Source organism: Thermobia domestica, chromosome 17 (assembly GCF_964235325.1).
Source record: "Thermobia domestica chromosome 17, izTheDome1.hap1.1, whole genome shotgun sequence".
NCBI classification, from domain to species: Eukaryota; Metazoa; Arthropoda; class Insecta; order Zygentoma; family Lepismatidae; genus Thermobia; species Thermobia domestica.
Genome location: NC_137470.1, coordinates 157,389,771 through 157,399,147, shown reverse-complemented (window position 1 = coordinate 157,399,147; position 9,377 = coordinate 157,389,771). Strand labels below are relative to the sequence as shown.

Genomic DNA, 9,377 nt, shown 5'->3' with positions numbered 1-9,377 from the left:
TATGAAGTTCTCGAGATATGAGGCGTGAAAGAAACATTTGGTTGAATGAATATATTGGATGTTTTGGATCAGGGACCACACATCTTTTGAATGGCCCCTAAATCGAGTTTTCGTATTTTTTGCGGAATAAGCACATCATACTGAGTTAAGTGGTAATTTTGCTTTGGCTACACTGTATATAGTTCTCCAGATATAAGGCCTACAAAAGAATTTTTGTCTGAAATATATTGGATCATTTTATCCAAGGGGGCGGGGTGGCTCAGTGGTAGAGCGTTCACCTCCGGTGCTTGGGGTCCCTGGTTCGATCCCAGCTCGCGCCGTGTGGACTTTGTGGTAGACAAACACCGGGCGCGCGGGTTTTCTCAGGGTTCTCCCGTTTCCTCCCACTTTCCTCATTTCACTCATCTCTAATCATCACCGTCTCCTTTAGCCTGACCGGCATAACCGCGGGATGTAAAACTTAAAGATTTCATTTTTTTTCATTTTATCCAAAAATAAAGAAAAAATGGAGGCCTTGAAAGCAAAACATGGAAAAATTCAGCAGTGTTTAGAAGCTGTTGTCTACAATGCAGTTAAGAAGAGTGAGTCGGTGGGTCTAAGTGGGTCATGGCGAGTCGGTGGGTTAGAGTGGATTACAGTGGGCAGTGGTCGCAGTGGAAAACGTCCTGTTGATCCAGAACCCACTAACCCACTCACAAATCTTCACCCACTTGACCCACGACCCACTCACAAATCTTCACCCACTTGACCCACTCCATCTCTTAATATGTACCTAGAAGATGTAACTTTCACCAAAGACGTTGTTGCTGTAGGCATACAAAATTTGGCTAATTTTCAGAACAGATGAAAATGAAATGAAATCTTTGAGTTTTACGTCCCACGATTATGCCGGTTAGGCTAAAGGAGACGGTGATGATGAGTAATGAATGAAATGGTGGAATGAAGAAAGTAGGAGGAAACGGGAGAACCCCGAGAAAACTCACGCACACGGTGTTTGTCCACCACAAAGTTCACTTGGCGGGGGCTGGGATTGAACCCGAGACCCCAAGCACCAGAGGTGAACGCTCAACCACTGAGCCACCCCGGCCCTCCGATGCTTTGCGTAGTGTTTAAGGGGTCCAGGGTTCGATTTCCGGTAAAGACACACGTGAGTCGGATTCCTCGTTACAATGTAGGACCAGTCCTTAGAACGCCACCATCTCATACCATACGAGTCACCATGCGTTTTCCTTGCTCAAGGACCTCCGCATCATCATCATCGCTCATAACACATCGCTACACAACGGGGTTATTAATAGGAGTACAAATCAATGCCACGCGTCACACGGGGGCATAATTACAGCCTTTATTTCATTAAGTGTCAATATAATTTGTCTTCCATACCACACTTACCGCACTTAACACTGAACAGAAACATAATAACCTCTGGGGGCGAGATTTTTACACTAATATTTTTCTGGAATATTTGGAGGAATCACAGGAAAGACTAACATTTAACTTCGTTTTTGTAAGATATCGAAGAATTTTAAAGAGACGCTACAGTTTAAAAGTCCTCTTCCCCGTAAATGCGCCACTGACCATGGGGTATTAATGACATTAGTAATCAATGACACGATACCCACAGGAGGGGTAATTACAGTCTTTCTTATCATTTAGCATCACTAGTGTCGTTTTTCTTCCACTCTGCACATACTTGGTGTTGTGCAGCGCCACTATTACTTCTGGTGGCGAAAATTTGAGCTAATTTTGTTTTCTACACCAATCGCTTCTGCATGTTCCCAAATGTACTCCTACCAAGTTTGGTTGAATTCTGTCAAGTGGTTACGTCTCCAGATTGTTCTGAACAGCGATACTTATTTCATGATAGCCCGGTAGTTCCTGAGAATTTTTGTCTCCTAAACGGGCGGACACATGGATAGATAGTTTTGTGTCCTGCACGAACAGGTATGGTAAATATCAGGGATGTTATAAAATATAGGATCTGCCCATATGTATCTTCATCCCATTAACTCAACGAAGCGAAAAAGCAACCGAGCATCGGCACGTCTGATTGGCTACTCTCGTTTCCATCATCATCTGATTAACTACTTTCGTTTCCGCCATGAACGTTGGCTCAAAACATTGCGATCCTATTGGGCGGAGTAGGCAGAGTGGGGTGGCGACACTGTGACGTATGGCTTCACGATTTTGTTGTATAGGCAGATCCTCTATTGTACAACATCCTTGGTAAATATACTGGAATTCTAGTAAACCATACTTCTTAAATACTTCAGTTTAAAAGAATCACACAAACGCTATGATCATACTGAGTTATAGATGCTCTTACAGGTACACTCATGTCAAAAATGATTGTCGCATATCTATAATTAACTCCTTGTAAGAATATAATTTGATAATGATTTTACAGGGTACTTTTAATACTGATCGGAAAATATATATTTGTGGTAAATTTCATTGAAAGAAAATTATAAATACGAAAATTAGGGTGAGTAAAACAAAATGTTGCTAAATGGACAAGAAAGTTTTATTTTCGTTTTATTGTCCTTATTTACTGCTCTTTTGACATGAAATTGACCACATACATGTCTTTATTGATTATACACATGCTAACATTATAGGAAATGCCGGGCGAATTCGTTATCAAATTATATTCCTACAAAAACATATTTATACACATGCGACAATAATTTTGGACATGACATGAATGTACGTTTCAAACTTAGATATCAACATTGAAAAACCGAAAGTCATGAGAATATCGCGTAGAAACACCCTCTTACAGGTCAAAGTAGAACAAAGAGAGCTTCGATAATTTCAAGTATCTGGGAAGTATTTTGACGCGAGATGCTTACTGTACCAAAGAGATTAGGTCAAGAATTGTCATAATCAAAGTAACATTCAACAACAAAAGACCATTCTGAAGCAGCAGGCTTCTGGACTAAGAAAGAAGTTGGTCAAATGCTGTATGGTTCATACTTGGACATTACGGAAGTTAGAAGAAATATTTAGAGAGCTTCGAAATATGGCGTTGGAGGAAGATGGAAAAGATAAAATGGACAGAGAGAGTAACAAACGAAGATGTTTTAAAACGGGTAGGAAAGAAGAGGACGCTTTTAGCCAGCATCCATCGTAGGAGGGTCAATGGGATTGGGCACATATTGAGAGGAAATTGTCTTCTTCATACAGCCACAGAAGGAAAAATGGAAGGAAAACGAAGAATAGGAAGAAGAAGAAGAACACAACTAATCCATGATTTGAAAAATAGAAGAAAGTATTGGGAATTAAAAGGGGAAGCTGAAGATCGAGGAAGGTGGAAGAAACATTCATTTGTCCAAAAATAAAGAAACTCATAAGTCCCATGTCCTGTCAACAGGCACAATAATAATAATAATAATAATAATAATAATAATAATAATAATAATAATAATAATAATAATAATAATAGGTAAGTTTTACATTTATATTTTATAAATTCCAGTAGAATAAGAAAAAAATGTTGGAACCAAAAATTACGCACTGAGCCCGACTTCTAACAACATTTAAATACTTGTGTTTCAGCGCCTACGAATATAATTACTAAAACGTTTCCAAGTTCCAAAAACTCGTTCCACTAAAATAGTATTGAAACATACAGAACGACCTTAAATGCAAAACTGTTGAAGTTTCACTTTCCACCCCAGGCTTTTAAAAAATGTGGGGAAAAAAAGAAACGAATTTTAGAAGTCCTTCACTACTCCCATACTTTACGCTGGCAGGATGATCCAAACCTACTGTCACCGAACGCTAGTAAGAGTAATTGACTCATTTGTAAACAAAACACTATTTCTCGCGCCGAGCATGAAATTCCGTTTTTAAAAAAAGTAACTAGTTTGAAGTGATTCTGAAGCTGAAGTAACAATAGAACGCTCCAATCACGTCAACTATGTTCGTGAAAATACACGTATATTCTTAAAGAATCTTAAGCAGTCTATCTAAGAGTTTACCACTAATTTCTTTAGGATATACTACAGTTTTGGGTATATTTCCCACGGTATTATATTCGACAAAATATACAGGGTATTTCAAAATGAATTTTAGAGTTTTGAGGCTCTTTAGTATTTATTACAATTAACTTCCAATTATAAATTATACATGAAACGAAAGAGCAACTCAAACAGCTATATGCACACGCATGCGCATGCACTGTTTCCTCTGTCTGCCGTTAGAAAGCGCTAGTAGCAAAGATGGCGGCTAGTGAGCTGTAAGCTTTCTGTGTTTTACATTTTGCAAAGACCGAATCTATAGTTACAGTACAACGCTTTCCATATTACGTTCAATTGTAATCTAATAGGTGATCATAACATCCGTAGATGGTATCATAAGTTTGAAAATACCGGCTGTTTTCCAAAGGGAACAGTCCGTTACGACCAATAGTGACTGAAGAACGTATTGAACGAGTGAGAGAGTATTTCACGCGTAGCCTCAAGAAATCAATTTGGAAGGCTAGTCGTGAATTAGCAGTTCCAGTGACGTCTGTGTGGAGATTTTTAAGGAGATTGAAGAATTTAAGAAAAAAGGATTGAAGCAGCTGTTGCAACAATTACTCCAAACACACTGGTCAAAGTTTGGAAACAACTTACCTGTCCCTACCAGTTTTGCTTTACGGAAATCAGTATCGAAGCTGGAAGTATTATTAAATTCCAGCCACTTCCGGTTTTGGCAGAGTGTTGCGGGTAGTTATGGTATGTTACACTGAAATGCTAAATCTTTAAAAAATATATATATTGCTATCAGTTACCTTTTTTTTTTATTCTATGCGGTAATTGTTGAAACCGGAAATAGAGAATTTAAAACACCTTTCTGTTTGAAATGAAATCTTTGAGTTTTGTGTTCCACGGCTATGCTGGTTAGGCTAAAGGAGACGGTGATGATGAGAAATGAAAATGGTGGAATAAAGAAAATGGGAGGAAACGGGAGAACCCCGAGGAAACCCACGCACACGGTGTTTGTCCACCACAAAGTTCACTTGGCTCGAGCTGGGATCGATCCAGGGGCCCCATGCAATAGAGGTGAACGCTCTACCACTAAGCCACCGCGGCCCTTCTCTTCTATTTGAGAAGAGAGTTAGTGAAAGAGAGATAACCTATTCTTGAGAAGCTGAATCGCTTGCAACAAACCACATCTCGACATCTCCTACAATTTCTGCTCTACAGAAATCAGTCTTGAAACCGAAAGTACTAGGAAATTTCAACCATTTGCAGATTCGGTAGTTTGTTGTCGGTTGTGATGATATGTTCACTTGAGACCCCAAATCGATTTCAGGAAAACGCTTGTGGCTATCTAATACCAAGTTTATCCAATTTCGGTTTCAACATTTATCGCCGTAGAACAATTTTAGCCACTTGCTGTTTAAATAAAGGGTTAACAGAAGAGATTAAAGTTATTATTGTTAAGCTGAATTGATGGCAAGAAAACGGCATGTCGGTATCTGTTACCGTGTTTGTTCTATGGAAATCAGTGTTGAAACTGAAAGTAATCGTAAATTTCAGCCATTTCCAGTTTTGGTTAGGTATGTTCTGACGCCTTGAGACGCTGAATTGTTAGCAAAAAATCGCTTGTTATAAGCTACCATTTTCATTCTATGATTATAAACTTTGAAACCGGAAATGTCTAATTTGAATCACTTCCGGTTTGAATAGAGGGTTACTGGAGGAAATTAAATCTATTCTCGGAACACCGAGTAGATTGCAAAAGACCAGCTTTTAATTTATCTTATCGTTTTCGCTCTAATACCTGTCGTCAGACAGGAGGATAAATGCACAGAGTCGTTCTATAAGACTCCCGATACTTATGCATAACACAGTCTAGAAGTTTAGCAAATACAATGTTATCCAGAATGGTTTATTCCGCCACCAAACTTGATCCGTACACATGTGTACCGACGGTGTACAAGCTCTGATCAAAAAATATGGTGAATAATTTTATTAGAAACAAATTAATAAGATTACATGGAGTTTGATTTAATCTCCTTCAAAGTACTGTCCTTGGCTAGCAACTTGCAGAATCGGTAGTGTGTTGTCGGTTGTGATGATACGTTCACTTGAGACCCCGAATCGATTTCAGGCAACCTCTTGGAAACAACGGAAACAACCGCTTATCTCATCGTTGAATCCATGACTAGAAGCATTTCTGGAAAGCTTCTTTTGGAAGGGCGTTCAGCTACTCTGTCGTTGCACTCTGAATGGCATGAATCGTGTCAAAATATTTTCCTTTAAGCACGGTTTTAACTTTTGGGAAGAGCCAGAAGTTGCATGGTGCTATATCTGAACGGCACAGCGAATGTGGGCAGACAGGAATATTATTTTGGCCAAAGAACGCCCGGATGAACCTCAAGGTGTGGCACGGCGAGTTTTCGTGGTGAAGAAGGAAGCAATTTCCTCATTTAATCCGGGGTTAAAATGCTTTCCACGTACCAATACGAGATGTTTAGTTCTTCGGAAAGCTGTCAAATAGTCATTCACCTGTTTGAACAAAACATTTGCGCCAAATTTCTTGTACGTTTCCACCTGTTTCTGAAGTCGAAGGACGTCTCGATCGTTCCTCGTTTTCAACTGCCTCCTTGCTGCTTTTGGATCACTCATACCACTAGTAAACAGGCTTCAATGCCACCGCTTCATCACCATACACTGATTTTAGTATTTTGTGAGATTCTTTGGTACTTGTTTGCAGCTTAGAACACTCTTACTCGTCCTCACTCTTCTGCCTCTGGAAACCAACAAACATGTCAAAACTCGTTCAAACTCGACACTGACTGCACCAAAGGTTTAGGCTGCTAGGCTTACTAGTTGAAATTGATAGAACATCGATAGATGGCACTGTGCAACTACATTAACCGTACTTTTTGATCACACCTTGTATGTATTAACTATCCCCTTGTACGGGTTAACCGAATTCTGTAACAAGTACAAGATTATCCGGTTTCATTTTGGTCAATTTCTTGTAGAAAGTAAATTTTGGAACAGAGCTGCTCAGCGAAGGAAGTAGTAAGATGTCACGCCACCAATAGGCTTGCTCATATCGTACTAAAGGAAGGCAAAACCCATTAAATTCAGATGATTCGGAAAGAAACAACAAAAGAAATGTCCACTTTTTTTCAAAATTGTTGTCTAATAAAATTTTCATGGGTTGCAAGACACTAGTAGGAACGTTTGTTCTATACTCGCGTACACACGGCCCTATAACAGTCTCAGCAAATATCCTAATGCATGGTAATAAAGCGCCTTTAGGTAGTGTTAATCAACCGCAGAAGATTTCAATGTTTAATTTACATTGCGAAAGGGAAAGCCAGGACAAGCTATTACGGTAAAACACATTCTTCCACCCCTTCAGTAACATAATAATAGGTGGACGAGTACATAGTGAAAAACAAAAGGAAAGAAAAAATATATATTTCCGAGTTAGTTTCTCCTAGACGCTTAACTGTTTACAGAGTTCTACACTATTATTAACATTTACCGAGAAACGAAACACAGAGGTGAGGCATATACCGGTTGATAGATCCAACTGAATTGGACAAAATTACTTTTAAGTGTAAAACATCAGAAGTAGTGCAACCAACTTTATGCTTTATATATCTGTATATTATGCTTTATTTTTCCTTATATTACACTATGCAACACTCATTTTGTCCTTGTATTATAATAGTGATTTTCTGTGTTATTACCTTGAAAGTAAGTAGAAAAGGTGTATTTTTTTTCATGAAAGTTCGTTTATGTAGGTAGTAACATCGAAAATATGAATTCTGCCCTATATTAATGAATTTATATGTGCATGTGAAAACTTTAGTTCGGTTAAGTTGCAATTAGAATTTTATTAAAGAACTTGCCAACACCGATTGAGAGGTTCGCGGTAGAAGCAACACGTGCCACAGTGAGCAGAGTGTTTTAAGCCTATTTGTAAGGATGAAATGAAATGAAATCTTTAAGTTTCACGTCCCGCGATTATGCCGGTTAGGCTAAAGGAGACGGTGATGATGAGAGATCAGTGAAATGGTGGAATGAAGAAAGTGGGAAAGTGGGAGGAGTAACTCGAGAAAACCCACGAGCACGGTGTTTGTCCACCACAAAATCCACACGGCGCGAGCTGGGATCGAACCAGTGACCACAAGCACCGGAGGCGAACGCTCTACCACTGAGCCACCGCGCCTCCCGCCTATTTGTAAGGATTTAAAGGTACGTATATATATATATATATATATATATATATATATATATATATATATATATATATATATATATATATATATATATAATTCTAAAATATCCTGTCATATTGGAATTGTGTCACTGCATGTCTTTCTTGTTCAAATTCTTCGTAAAACGTAGTACATTCACCCGATTTAAAATAAAAGATAGTGAAGACACACAGTAGTGCGGAACACAATCTTTTCCCTAAACAGTGTTACCAACCTATGCTAATTTTCTCTTGACAGGTAATTTACTTCACTGTTCAACGATCTTAATAAGTTCGTTACTGAGTTCTCTATGTCTGTGTGTCTTTCTGTTTGTCTCTCTGTCCGTCTGTCTGTTATTTGCGATTTGTTCAATTTTGAACCCTGCATTCGATAGATCATCAGAAACTATCACAGAAAGTATTTTTTGTGTCACTTTTACCGTTCCCAAGATATTGGCCAAAATTGGCCGACTTCCAGAGATTCAAGGAACCATAACTCGGGAACAATGCAGCAAGTAGAAGTGACACAGAAATATGGTGTTGTTTCTCGCTGTTGACATATTTATTCAGAAACATTATGTAAAACAAATAAGAATACATCACGCTGTTTACATGTTGAAAGTTTGCGAATACCAGGATTTGTTTAAATATTTCTTTTTTTACTATGCTTGTCTGTAGCTTCAGTTCATAAGCCTTTATAATTAGATGGCCAACATATTTCGCAGTCACTCAGAAAACAATACCAAAGACTCTACACTTGTGTTAATTCAACATACAGGCTGTGTGTAATTTCAACTACCGGCATTTGACACACAACTCCAAATGGAGAGTGAGTTGTTCTAATCACGTGTTTGTGTTATATTTTAATACAATCGCGTTAACACATAGTCATGTTGTTGAAATAACACAACGATTTTTTTACAGTGTACGTTACACATCAACATTTTGTTTTAACCGATTTGAAAATGTTATTGAAAACAGTGTTCACCTCATATAACATACCTAAAGTGGTTGACGTGTAAACTAGTGTTGTCAAAGTTCTCCCTGCACTTAACAGTACAATCATTCATTTGTCTTACAATTTTTTTCTCTACTTTAATATCGTAAGTACTGCAATAAATCCATGAACGTCAATTTTAAAAAATAACAATATTACTTAAAAAGAC

At 38.3% G+C, this 9,377-nt stretch overlaps 1 non-coding gene across 1 annotated transcript; it reads right to left on the bottom strand.

Annotated features, from left to right (window-relative positions):
- Positions 1 to 8,112: 8,112 nt before the first annotated feature.
- TRNAR-CCG (transfer RNA arginine (anticodon CCG)) lies at positions 8,113 to 8,184 on the bottom strand. Its single transcript has one exon. It is a non-coding gene; the product is annotated as a tRNA-Arg (tRNA).
- Between the last annotated feature and the right edge of the window lie 1,193 nt (positions 8,185 to 9,377).